This window comes from Anomaloglossus baeobatrachus, chromosome 8 (genome assembly GCF_048569485.1).
Source record: "Anomaloglossus baeobatrachus isolate aAnoBae1 chromosome 8, aAnoBae1.hap1, whole genome shotgun sequence".
In the NCBI taxonomy this organism is placed as follows: Eukaryota; Metazoa; Chordata; class Amphibia; order Anura; family Aromobatidae; genus Anomaloglossus; species Anomaloglossus baeobatrachus.
The window spans coordinates 122,889,045-122,902,251 of NC_134360.1; the positions used below are offsets into that span (position 1 = coordinate 122,889,045).

Genomic DNA, 13,207 nt, shown 5'->3' on the forward strand with positions numbered 1-13,207 from the left:
TCTCAATTGAGGTGAAGCAGAACATCCTGAGGCTGAAAAAAAAGAAAAAATCCATCAGAGAGATAGCAGACATGCTTGGAGTAGCAAAATCAACAGTCGGGTACATTCTGAGAAAAAAGGAATTGACTGGTGAGCTTGGGAACTCAAAAAGGCCTGGGCGTCCACGGATGACAACAGTGGTGGATGATCGCCGCATACTTTCTTTGGTGAAGAAGAACCCGTTCACAACATTAACTGAAGTCCAGAACACTCTCAGTGAAGTAGGTGTATCTGTCTCTAAGTCAACAGTAAAGAGAAGACTCCATGAAAGTAAATACAAAGGGTTCACATCTAGATGCAAACCATTCATCAATTCCAAAAATAGACAGGCCAGAGTTAAATTTGCTGAAAAACACCTCATGAAGCTGGCTCAGTTCTGGAAAAGTATTCTATGGACAGATGAGACAAAGATCAACCTGTACCAGAATGATGGGAAGAAAAAAGTTTGGAGAAGAAAGGGAACTTCACATGATCCAAGGCACACCACATCCTCTGTAAAACATGGTGGAGGCAACGTGATGGCATGGGCATGCATGGCTTTCAATGGCACTGGGTCACTTGTGTTTATTGATGACATAACAGCAGACAAGAGTAGCCGGATGAATTCTGAAGTGTACAGGGATATACTTTCAGCCCAGATTCAGCCAAATGCCGCAAAGTTGATCGGACGGCGCTTCATAGTGCAGATGGACAATGACCCCAAGCATACAGCCAAAGCTACCCAGGAGTTCATGAGTGCAAAAAAGTGGAACATTCTGCAATGGCCAAGTCAATCACCAGATCTTAACCCAATTGAGCATGCATTTCACTTGCTCAAATCCAGACTTAAGACGGAAAGACCCACAAACAAGCAAGACCTGAAGGCTGCGGCTGTAAAGGCCTGGCAAAGCATTAAGAAGGAGGAAACCCAGCGTTTGGTGATGTCCATGGGTTCCAGACTTAAGGCAGTGATTGCCTCCAAAGGATTCGCTACAAAATATTGAAAATAAAAATATTTTGTTTGGGTTTGGTTTATTTGTCCAATTACTTTTGACCTCCTAAAATGTGGAGTGTTTGTAAAGAAATGTGTACAATTCCTACAATTTCTATCAGATATTTTTGTTCAAACCTTCAAATTAAACGTTACAATCTGCACTTGAATTCTGTTGTAGAGGTTTCATTTCAAATCCAATGTGGTGGCATGCAGAGCCCAACTCACGAAAATTGTGTCACTGTCCAAATATTTCTGGACCTAACTGTACATCCCCCGGAGTGGAAATAACGGGAATCGGGCGGCCCTTCCTCGCCGCGCCTGCTATGCGCTTCAGGGGCTGGTGCCTGTGTTCTTCCACCCAGAGCCGGGTGGGGAGGACGAAGGTGCACCATAAGGGCAGCGGAATGCCGTTGTCACCGTCCCCGTTGGGACCACAGTGTGTGTTTTATAGTTTGAAAGTTTGAAAATGATAAGGGAATGAAACAGAAGAAAGTTACCTGATTGCCAACTGTGATTTGGAACCGGTCGTAGCCGGCAGCTGGTCCCCGTTGGGACCCCCTTCACCACCATACATAAGAAACTACTTATGAACAGGCCTGAGAACTTGCAGGGCAACCACAAACTAGTGGCATGTAAATAAAAATGTTTGTTACAGGTCCCACCGTTACCGCCTCCGGAGAGGCAGATTGGAGGAAGGGCCCGCAGTGGAGCAGGCTGGGGCCCAGCCACCACTGGAACCGGTGGCAATCCTCTGGGGGTTTCAGGGGTTCCCCATGGACGTGGGTCCCCTGAAAAGGACAGAACCCGCTCGGGCAACTTGTGCAGGACTGGGGTCAAGGGGTGCTGCCTGTTGCTTAGGGGCAGCATCAGGGCCAGGTTGCTTGGGTGGGAGAGAGCGGAAGCCGTAACCGTAACGTTTAAGTAAGAGTACCTCCCGATGTGGGAAGATGTTATTTTACTTGTAATGTGTTACCGTTTTCTATCTTTTTCAGTTGGTGAAAATAAAACCGGTGATGGACGGGCAGCCCGCGGACGGTCTACATTTAACTAAGGGGGAATGTGGCGCCCTGGACAAGCCAGGGGCCACAGAGCACAACATCCACACACCCCACACTCCCAGCAGGCACACCAAAGCCAGAACACAAAACCCTTGTTGCCTTCCTCAAGGGGCTGATGTCCACACCAGGGGGTGGTCCAGGTGGTTGGCCCCGCCCACCGAGGAGTTCACAGTCCTGGAGGCAGGAAACTGTAGTCAGTTTAGCTCAGGCAGAGCTTGAGTGCAGAGCAGAGTCTAGTTTTGATAGCAAAAGTGGAAGGAGGAAAAGTGTTGAGAGAGGAGAAAAGTGACAGCTAAGCAGCCTGAAGTTGGTCCGGGTGTGTGGCCCGGACAGAGCAGCAAGGTTGGCAGACAGTGGTGACTGTCTGCAGGAGTGGCCGATTGGAGTCTACCGTGAGGACCTTGGTTGGGCGGTGGCCCGGCAGTACCGGACCGGTACACAAAGAGAAGCCGGCACCATTTGGCAGGGGCTTTTCGTACCCCGGCAAGGCTAGGAGTCGCCGTGAATTTGCCGAATCTGTTAGTGAAGGGGACCTCCTGGGTTTCCAAACAGTCAAGTCTCGACAGAAGGCAACAGTCCAACCGAGTGAGAGAGACACCGCCACTGCCAAGGCAACCTTTTCTCAGGGCCAGCGCCTGCGGGCAAAAGGGGCTCCTCCGGCCAATATCCAAGCCGGGGAGCGGGTTACCGGTGGGAACCCATTGGAACCGTACAGACATCTTAGGTGCAGGGAAAGGCAGTTGCCACCAACCTGCTGGGAGCAACAACACCGCAGCCGTCAGTGGGACCCGTCCATCCAGCCGCGTGTTTTACCGAGAACTGTGTCTTCATCATTGGGCTGAGTGAGTACCACTGTGCCGTGCGGCACAGCGCTGCCCCCGCGACCCTGCACCTCCCCAGGCCCCGTAACCTGCCTGCCATCCATCCCTACCCCATCACCGGGCCCCGGGACAACCAAACCCCCTACCCACGGAGGGGAGAACTAACAACAAAGCTGCTCCCAGTCACCGCTCCCGGGATCCCCGTCTAGAGCAGCGGTGGTGTCACCAAAATCACCACAACCGTGGGTGGCGTCACGGACAATAATCAAAAACCCCCACAACCAATCATCCCCCTTTTCACTCACGGGTGAGGAGCGCCGCTCGAGTCCCCGGGATCCGGCCCACCGCTCGAGCCACCACCGAGCAGCAGCAGCGGCCGCAGCAGCGGCAGCCGGACCCGAGCAGTGGGAGAGTGCAGCGTCCCCTCCTCCGCCCGCGACAGAAACCTATAGAGAAAAAAATAACCCAAAACCTCAGAGTTCAGCGGCATCTTTTCATGGAATCACATCCACTTTGCTTGGATAATTAAACAAGGCAGAATAAATGTGCAAAAAAACAGCAGAAAAAAAAATGCAGCATTTAAACTACATGTGAACACGCACTAATTGTCCACGCACTAATTGTCCACGCAAAGTGGATGAGATGTCATGAAATTTCCTCCCCTTTTGCATCTAAAGACAACGCCGTGAACACGGCCTCAACAATACATTTTTATTACATTTTTTAATAAAGAAAAATAATAAAGTTCGCCATTTTTTTATGCCATTTACCAGCCCCATAAATAATCTCATCGCTGTGTTGTTCGGGTCGTTATGATTACAGGGATACCAAATATGTCCATGTTATTTGCTGATTTGTGGTGTTTATTATTTTATAAAAAAGTGTAATAAAATTACATTATTCTATTTTTTTATTATTTTTAGTCATTTTATTAGAAGAAAGAAAAACTCTTTTCCTCTACCTCTAGAATACAGGAGATAGAGATGCTGCTCTGTACAATGGAGCTCTATGTCCTGTGTGAGAGGCTGCATTGTAGGTTTATTCATATAAAATCCTCCCTCTGACATTGTCATGCCTAGTGGCTCAACAGCTTAGAACAGCTAGAAATGTTAGGAGGTGTTCAAACACATGTTTGAAAGTTGCTAGTTTGAATCCAAGGTGGTGAAAATAAAGAAAATGGTATTTTTTTTCCTCATTTCTTTATAGTAGTTTTATGGGAACAAATAAATCTGACTCTTTCCATCACCTACAAAGAGATGCAGTATCTATCTATCTATCTATCTATCTATCTATCTATCTATCTATCTATCTATCTATCTATCTATCTCTATCTATCTATTTATCTATCCCTCTGTCTATTATATATCTATCTATCATGTATCTGTCTATCCATCCATCCCTCCATCCATCCATCCCTCCATCCCTCCATCCCTCCATCCCTCCATCCCTCCCACCATCCATCCCTCCCTCCTTCCCTCCATCCCTCCATCTTTGCAGCTGAATAATCTGCTTCTCAACTGCAATAAAGAGGTCAAAACCAAGAAATAACAATGTAGGGGTGATTTATATGACAATACAGCACAGATTAGCTTAAAATCTTTTTGGGAGTTTATGTCAGACAACTCCTTTAACTTTATTTGTGGATGTTACTGCAGCCAATCATGGCACAGCAAACATCCACAAGGTTTAGACAGAAGGGCTTCTGTGATTGACTAAGTCACATGTTCGTGTGTGCATATAAATAGCAGACATGATGCGCCAGCGCCATTTTGTGAATCTGAAATGTTAGGGAAGGTGCTGCTGACGCTACTGCCACCAGAGATGTTAGACAGTGAGCTTAGTTAGGGGATTAATACTAGGTAGCTGAGATAGATAGGAGAGCGATAGGTTAGAATAGGGGCATGCAGTGTAGGGAAAGGTGTGTGCCACAAATCGGCACATTTCATGATAGAAATAGTGATTTGTATTTGTAGTGCCTGCTAAAGAATTGCCAGTGAAGCATCTAAATAGGTATTGCTATGTATTGCTGCATGCTCCAAATTACACAATCCAACACATTTATAGGTATTGTTAGGTTGTAGTGCCTCTCCTGCTGTAAATTTTGTAGGCAATAAGCTAAAAAGTTGTTCAGGGCAATTTTAATTGCTAGCTCACAATTATTCAAACACATTTATAGGTTTTGATACATATTAGTGCCTGGCCTAAAAACGTTTCTAGGGAAGTATGTAAAAAGGTTTCTTGGCAATTTTAATTGCCTGTTCAAAATTCTGCAAACACAGTTATTGGTATTGGTATTGTTACTTATTACTGCCTGGTCTTAAAATGTTGCTAGGGAAGTACCTAAAAAGTGGCTTTTGGTGCTCAAAATTTTGGAAATACATTTATAGGTATTGTTATTTTTTACTTATTAGTGCCGGGCCTAAAATAGTTGCTAGGGAAGTATTTAAAAAGTGGCTTTTGGCAATTTTAATTGCCTGCTCAAAATTCTGCAAACAGTTATAGGAATTGTTACTTATTGGTACCTGGCCTAAAAAAGTTGGTAGGGAAGTATCTAAAAAGTGTTTTTTGGCAACTTTAATTGCTAAAAATTCCACAGGGAAATACATGTATAGGTATTGTTAATAGCGCCTGTTGAAAATTTACAATTGAACAAGCTAAAAAGGTCTTCTTGGCACTTTTCTGTGTCTGCTCCAAATTACGGAGTGAACCGCATTTGCAGGTAGTGGTACTTTTCAGTCCCTTCACAATATTGCCAACTCAAGCAGGAAATAAACAATTTATCTTTTGTGTCAAGTGGCTGACAGGTGTGGGCGTAGGGTTGTGAAACATCTGTTTGAAAGGGGAAGGGTACATTAACCATGAGTGGTAAATCACGATGAGATTGTCGTGGAAGGGGGAATAGGCAGGGTGTTGGAGGTGTATGTCTGGGAAGTTCTGTTAGTCAAAGGTCTAGTGAAAAAACGCCGCCTCATAATATCTAGGGATGATCGAATACCAAAATATTCCACTTTACGAATATCCGATGAATAGGTCGCCACTATTCGGTCCATTAAGTCCAATGGCCTGGTTACATAAGACATATAACCAACATACCAGCCACTAAGTCCAGTGGCCTGGTAGGACATCACACATACACTTCCACCGGGGCCCACATTCCAGTTCAGTGGCCCGGTAACACATAACATGGGGGTGACGTCTTCAAAAAGAATCAGGGGCAGTACAGTAGGAAAGGGTGTCATCTTCGAAAAGAATGAGGGGCAGACAGGGGCTATCTACAGTTCAGCATCTCTTCATCTTTACTTGTAGGGATTCTTCTCCGGCTCCCCACCTGGCAGCAGGTAGACAGCGGTCAGCACAGTCTGCGTCTCCTGCGTGGCTGTAGCAGGCCTGCTGCAAGATGCTGCGGCCTGGGCCTGCTCTGAGGTAGTGCTGCTGGCTTGCATAGGGTTACTGGCTGGCGCGAGGCTGCTGGCTTGCAGGGGGTTACCAGCCATACGGCGCCACTCTGGCTCTTCTGGGGCTGCCTCCTTGTCTTGGCGGGCCGCACCTGGCGTAGCTGCGGCCCGGATCGGCGTCGCCGTGTCGGGCGTCTCTCCAGGGACCGCGGGCATGGCAGCGGGGGTTGGGGCTCTCGCGCCGGCAGGGGCATTAAATGACTCACCCCTCAGTTGCATCTCCGGTGTTCTGGTGGTCGCTGTCTTGCTGCAGGGTGCTGGTATCGGAGCTGCGGTCGTGGCACGCGCGCCTGCAGGAGGACCGGGCAGGAACCCCACCTGGCAATCCGGGCTCCGCCGGCTGGGGGTGTCACTCTCTTTACCCGGCTCTGCAGCGGCGGCTGGATCTTCTCCGCTCTCCAGGACGCAGGACACAACCCGGTTCTGAGGTGCGTGTCCCGGCTCGGCCACTCCTCCTCTGGCCGCTCGTTGCTCGGCGTCCATCCTTTTAGCTTCTTCACGCGCCATCTTTTCTTCCTCCGCCTTCTATGGCGGGCACCGCTTCGCGCGCTTTTCTTGGACAAGGGGGCGGGGCTTCTCTTCGCGCCCTTTCTTCTTGCACGCCCCCCTTCTTCCCGCTCTCAGCAGCGCTAATGGCGGCGGTTTCTCAGTAAAGTACACAGTCTGTCACACGGTTCTTCAGGCGCACAGTACCCGGTTAGACCGGGCACGAAATCCTGTTCGTGACGCCAAAAGTTGACTCGCCCACCCCAGGGCTATGGGACACCCGGTGCCGGGCTGGACTAGTCCGGTGGTAGTCAGTGGTGGCTGGGCCCGGCTCCGTGGCCCCGGTGGGTGTCAGTTGTAAATATGGATTGTTTGAAAGTGGTTGTGTTCGTGACGCCACCTGTGGTATGCGGCTAATAAGCCGCCGCTGCTGTGTGAGGCCACCGGGATGATGTTATAGCAGCAATGGTGGTACTGCTCCCCACAGGTGGAGCAATGCCCGGGGCACAGTTGGTGCTTGTGAGTGTCTATGCAGGTGAAATGACAGAGGCAACTCCAAGGGTGCAGTTCAAGTTCTTTACTCACAGTTCTTTTCAGGGCAGGCAGGACCCTTGGACTGCTGAGACCACTGTCAGGGACCTCCGTCTTCTGGGTGATTCAGAGCGTGAAATCCGGTACCCTCTCTCTTAGTGTCTCTTTCTCTGCTGTCTTCACTAGCCTTGCCCGAGTTAGGATGGCCCTGGCTTGGCCTCCATTACAGCCTCCAGGCTGGGGGGTCACCTGTCGGCTGATTACCCCTTTTCTGAAGGGCTGCTCTGGGTTCTGGCCCTGGGAGCTTGCAACGTCCCTGGGCCTCGGTTTTTACTGTTTGGAGATTGTCTTTTCACTCCTCCAGTCTCTAGGGACCGTCCCCTGTCGCAGCTTAATCACTCCACCGATGTCACTGTGGATCAGGCCACCGCAGCCTGCAGCTACTCGTAGCGCCTCTGGGCCCTCGTCTTCGGTACCCAACAAGGACAGCTCGTGGTACCTACAGGACTACCCGCGGCCCTGCGACTCCTTCTGTTCCTACGTGGTGTCACCTGGACCTATGGGTCCCAGGGTCTTCACCAGGAAGCGTCTCTTTCAGTTCCTCTGCTCCTGTCTGACTTGGAGCTTTCTTTCCTTCTTTCTTTCTTTCTTTCTTTTCTTTCTCCTCCTTGCCTGCCTCCAGCAGGCCTCCTCCTCCCTCCTTTCTCTCGTTCTTCTCCTCCAACTACATGCTGCTTCTCTCACTCCCTGAGGTAAACTGAAACTAACTTGACCTTCCTTTCTCTATCTGCTCTCTGGTGGCTCCTCCCACCTCCCCAGTTGCTAAGCTACCACCTTATGGGAGCAGGGATGGGTCTTACAGCCCCTCTCAGCATGCAGCATGGGAGGGTTGCCTGCCACTTTCCCTGGTCCTGTGTGTCCCTAGCAATGGGTGTAGTGTGGATTTACCAGGGGACCAGAGTTCACTCTCTTCCTCTCCCAGAATGGGGCATCACACCGCTGATGGGGTGCACTGACCTGTGGCGACGGAAGCCTCAGGGGCGCCACACGATCATTTGAGATCGCACATAGGTCATTTTACGCAAGTGCGATCTCGAAAGATCGCACTTGCGATCTAGAATTTCACATCGCTAATGAGATCGCTAGCAATGTCGTAGCATGTAGCAGGGTACCTTAAGGCTCTAATCCCTGCCTATATGCATGTAATTGTAACCTATCTTTCCTCTAGCAGCTATCCCTACATTGAATGCAGGTAGCAGTGGTTTTAATAGGATATAGAATAGATGTAGCCCTGACAAATTATTTTGGTTTTAAGGTGCTGCAGCAACGACTGTGAAGCTCTAATCCCTGCCAATATGCTTATAATAAAAACCTCTCTTCCAGCAACTAGGCCTCTGGGTATTATTTGGGAATAGAATAGACTTTGGTTTTAGGGTGTAGCAGCAAGGACTGTAATGCTATAATCCTTGCCTATATTCCTGTAATCCTTACCTATCACTCCTCCAGCTGCTCTCCCTACACTGAAAGCTGTAAACAGATGTATAGATAGGAAATAGAATAGATGTAGCCCTATCAAAGGAATTTTGGTTTGAGGCAGCAGCAGCAAGGAGAGTAAGGGGGGCTTTGCACACTACGACATCGCAGGTGTAATGTCGGTGGGGTCAAATCGAAAGTGATGCACTTCCGGCGTTGCAGTCGATATCGTAGTGTGCAAATCCTTTTTGATACGATTAACGAGTGCAAAAGCGTCGTTATCGTATCATCGGTGTAGGGTCCAACATTTCCATAATGCCGATGCAGCGACAGGTACGATGTTGTTTCTCGTTCCTGCGGCCGCACACATCGCTGTGTATGAAGCCGCAGGAGCGAGGGACATCTCCTACCTTTGTCCCGGCTGCAATGCGGAAGGACGGAGGTGGGCGGGATGTTTACATCCTGCTCATCTCCGCCCCTCCGCTTCTATTGGCCGCCTGCCGTGTGACGTCGCTGTGACGCCGCACAACCCGCCCCCTTAGGAAGGAGGCGGTTCGCCGGCCAGAGCGACGTCGAAGGGCAGGTAAGTGCATGTGAAGCTGCCGTGGCGATAATGTTCGCTACGGCAGCAATCACAAGATATCGCTGCTGCGACGGGGGCCGGTACTATTGTCATGCCTTCATAGAAATGCATATCATTATTTTATTATGCCATGTAATAAGATAACATTTAGTAATTGACATTGATACTGTCCAGTGATATCCAACAGCGCCATCTCTTGACAATGTTTTCTTACTGAAGCTTGTTTATCTAATGTTTCACTGGTTACTGTGCAATGAAAATTGTCCCACTAAGGCTTATGTAGTTACCCATCAGACCTTGCATGGGCTCTGCCCCTTCTTATTGTTCTTCTGCAGCCATTTTAGTTACATGGACACAGATATTCTGCATGCTGATCATCTCTTCAGATCTCTGCTCCTTTTGTTTGCCTCTACATAGCACAGTCGGTGAGTTATGATTCCCTGGCTAGGGCTCATCAAATTATAATGTAGTTGCTCTGTTCTGCAAGTATTATCCTGTCATTATAGCTAATATGTATTTGCCATGTAGTGCATTTACCCTGCATGTCCTGCATCAAATGGAATGCTATGTAACTCAGATATGTTGTATGTTGTACTTAGTATTTTCATTTATTTCTTGTAGTTTTACACTGATCTCATTAATAAAAGTTGTAAAAGACCCCCACCGTCCGAGTCAATGCATTGATGGGAAAGAGTTTAGCTGTCTGTCAACTCGTCTTCCAAAGCACAGATTGAGGGTGCCAGAACAGTAAAACGACTACTATAAACGGGGTTAAAGCATAGACGCCGACTTCTATCACAGAGCAGTCAAGCCGCATACAGACACCATGTCAGTTAGAGGATCTGAAGTTTATGTAACACGCTCCCATGTAAGCTCGTCAGCTTCAAGGAAGTCTGTGAGCAGCGCTGCAATTGCCACCGCCAGGGCGAAGGCGGTAGCCGCCAAAGTGAGAGCTGCCTTCGCTGAACAAGAGTTGAAATTAAAGACAGAAAAAGCACGTCTAGAAGCCGACCTTGCAAAACTTGCTGTAGATACAGAAGCAGCGGCAGCAGAATCTGAAGTACAGGCTTTAGAAGAAGCAGCACGCAGTGACAGTAAAAGTTTCAGGTTAAGGCTCGGACCCGAACTTAGTCATCGGGATAACTCACAACGCACTTCGGACTACGTGCTACAGCATTCCGCATCAGACGACCGTCTACATTCAGCTCCAAGAGAGAGACTTAATCCTGCCATTCAGCCATCAACCTTCATTCAACAAACATCCCACATTAAGCATGAAGGTAATTCCGTCCACCTAACACCATCAGTGTCACCTGCACCCAAGCGAACCGCCACAAGATGGAGGACCCCGATGATGACTATCATGGTGACAACGTACTTGACGGCAACAATAACTCACTGGGACCTCATCATAGCGACATGTATCCGGACCACTCTCTCAGAAATCAAGAGTTACCACCTTTCCTCAAGTTCTTCGCACGTCGTGAGTTACTCACCAAAGGTCTCTTAAAGTTTAACGACCGTCCTGAAAGTTACAGAGCGTGGAGAGCTTCCTTCAGAAACGCCACGGCCGGCCTTGACATCTCTGCCAATGAAGAGATCGATCTCTTGGTCAAGTGGCTAGGAAACGAATCAGTGGAACATGCAAAACGCATCAGGGATATCATTATCAACCACCCGAGCAAAGGTTTGTGCGAGTTATGGGAGAGACTTGATGAGTACTATGGCTCTTCAGAGAGGATAGAAGAATCCCTCTTCAAAAGGTTGGAGGACTTTCCCAAGATCTCTAATAAGAGCTTCCACATGCTAAGAGAATTGAGCGACCTCTTGGTAGAACGCCAAGTCACCAAGTTTGAAGGAGACCTGCCAGGCCTCGCGTCCCTAGATACAGCCAGAGGTATTAAACCCATAGTGAATAAGCTGCCTTACAGTCTGCAAGAGAAATGGTTGAACCGGGGTTCAGATTACAAACAACGTCACAACGTGCCGTTTCCTCCATTCCATTTCTCTCAGATTTTGTGCGCCAGCAAGCCAAGATCAGGAATGATCCCAGCTTTGACCTTTCCACCGCAGATCCCGTAAACCCACGAACAGGTAAGCCTGCTCCAGTCCGCAACCCTCGAGGCTCACTTATCACTGTACACAAAACTAATGTGTCTGCTACAGATTCATCACGCAAGACCCACAGTACAACAGAACCTGAAGGGTCACTAACAATTGACCCAGACAAAGAGTGCCCCCTACACAAAAGGCCTCACCCACTGCAACAGTGCAGGAGTTTTAGAGGAAAATCTCTTAAAGACCGTAGAATCTTTCTCAGAGAAAACAACATATGTTACAGATGTTGTGCATCCACATCTCACTTAGCTAGAGACTGCAAAGCCAGTATCACTTGTTCGGAGTGTAACAGTCAAGAGCACAGTACCGCTTTACACCCGGAGCCAGCCCCACAGAACCCCACGCACATAGACCGACTTACAGAGCACGGCGGGGAGGAGACAGACAGTACACCTCCTGAAGTGTCACCCCAGTGCACTCAAGTTTGTGGAGAAGGTCTTACTAACAAATCCTGCTCAAAGATCTGTCTGGTTACAGTTCATCCTATAGGCTACAGAGAAAAAGCGGTTAAACTCTATGCTATACTCGACGATCAGAGTAATAGATCACTCACCAGCTCAGCTTTCTTTGACATCTTTGGAATCAAGGGACTTAGCTGCTCCTACTCACTGAAAACATGTACAGGAGTGAGTGAAGAATCTGGCAGGAGGGCAACAGGTTATCAAATCAAATCCCTAGATGGGAAGACATCCTTACCCCTTCCTACATTAATCGAGTGCAATTCCATCCCAAACAATAGAGAAGAAATACCCACTCCAGAAGCGGCACTACACCATCCCCATTTGAGAAACATAGTGCATCTCATTCCTGCACTTAATTCTCAAGCCAAGTTGGTCCTTTTGCTGGGGAGAGACATCATCAGAGTTCACAAGGTGAGGAAACAGATAAACGGTCCTCATAACTCGCCCTACGCTCAGAAGATAGATCTAGGATGGGTAGTTATAGGGGATATCTGCCTCGGAAATGCTCACAAGCTGAACAACGTCCACTCTCTCTACACAAACACATTGGAGAGTGGCCGTCCATCCTTTTTCCTACCCTGCCCCAACAAATTCCTAGTAAAGGAGAATCTCACCAATTCAGCACACTTAAATGGTGGGGAAGACAGATACACCATGGATGAATTGTGCGACGGAGACAAAGATCATCTAGGGTGCGCTGTCTTTCAAAAGACCAAAGAAGATTATAAACTAGCCCATTCCATTGAAGATGAGACCTTCCTGGAGATAATGGATCAAGAATTTCACAAGGATGAAAACGACAGCTGGGTGGCTCCACTACCATTCAAGCCACAAAGACCCCATCTTCCTAACAACAAAGAGCTGGCACTAAAGCGCCTTACCTACTTAAAGCGCAGTTTCTCAAAGAAGCCAGAAATGGAGGTACATTTCTTTGCTTTCATGGACAAAATATTCAAAAATGGTCACGCAGAGGTAGCTCCACCTCTGAAAGAGAACAATGAATGCTGGTATCTCCCGATGTTTGGTGTATATCACCCCAAAAAGCCTGGACAGATACGCGTAGTGTTCGACTCCAGCTCAAGATACCAAGGACTCTCTTTGAATGATGTCCTTTTGACAGGTCCCGACCTCAACAATTCGCTCATTGGTGTGCTCATCAGATTTCGGAAAGAAGCAGTTGCCATCACTGCAGATATACAATAAATGTTT

General features: G+C 48.3%; 1 protein-coding gene across 1 annotated transcript in view; it reads right to left on the reverse strand.

Moving 5' to 3' along the window:
- Positions 1 to 13,207, reverse strand: part of LRRC52 (leucine rich repeat containing 52) — a 441,852-nt gene that overhangs the window by 213,390 nt on the left and 215,255 nt on the right. The gene's annotated exons all lie outside the window — the stretch shown is intronic.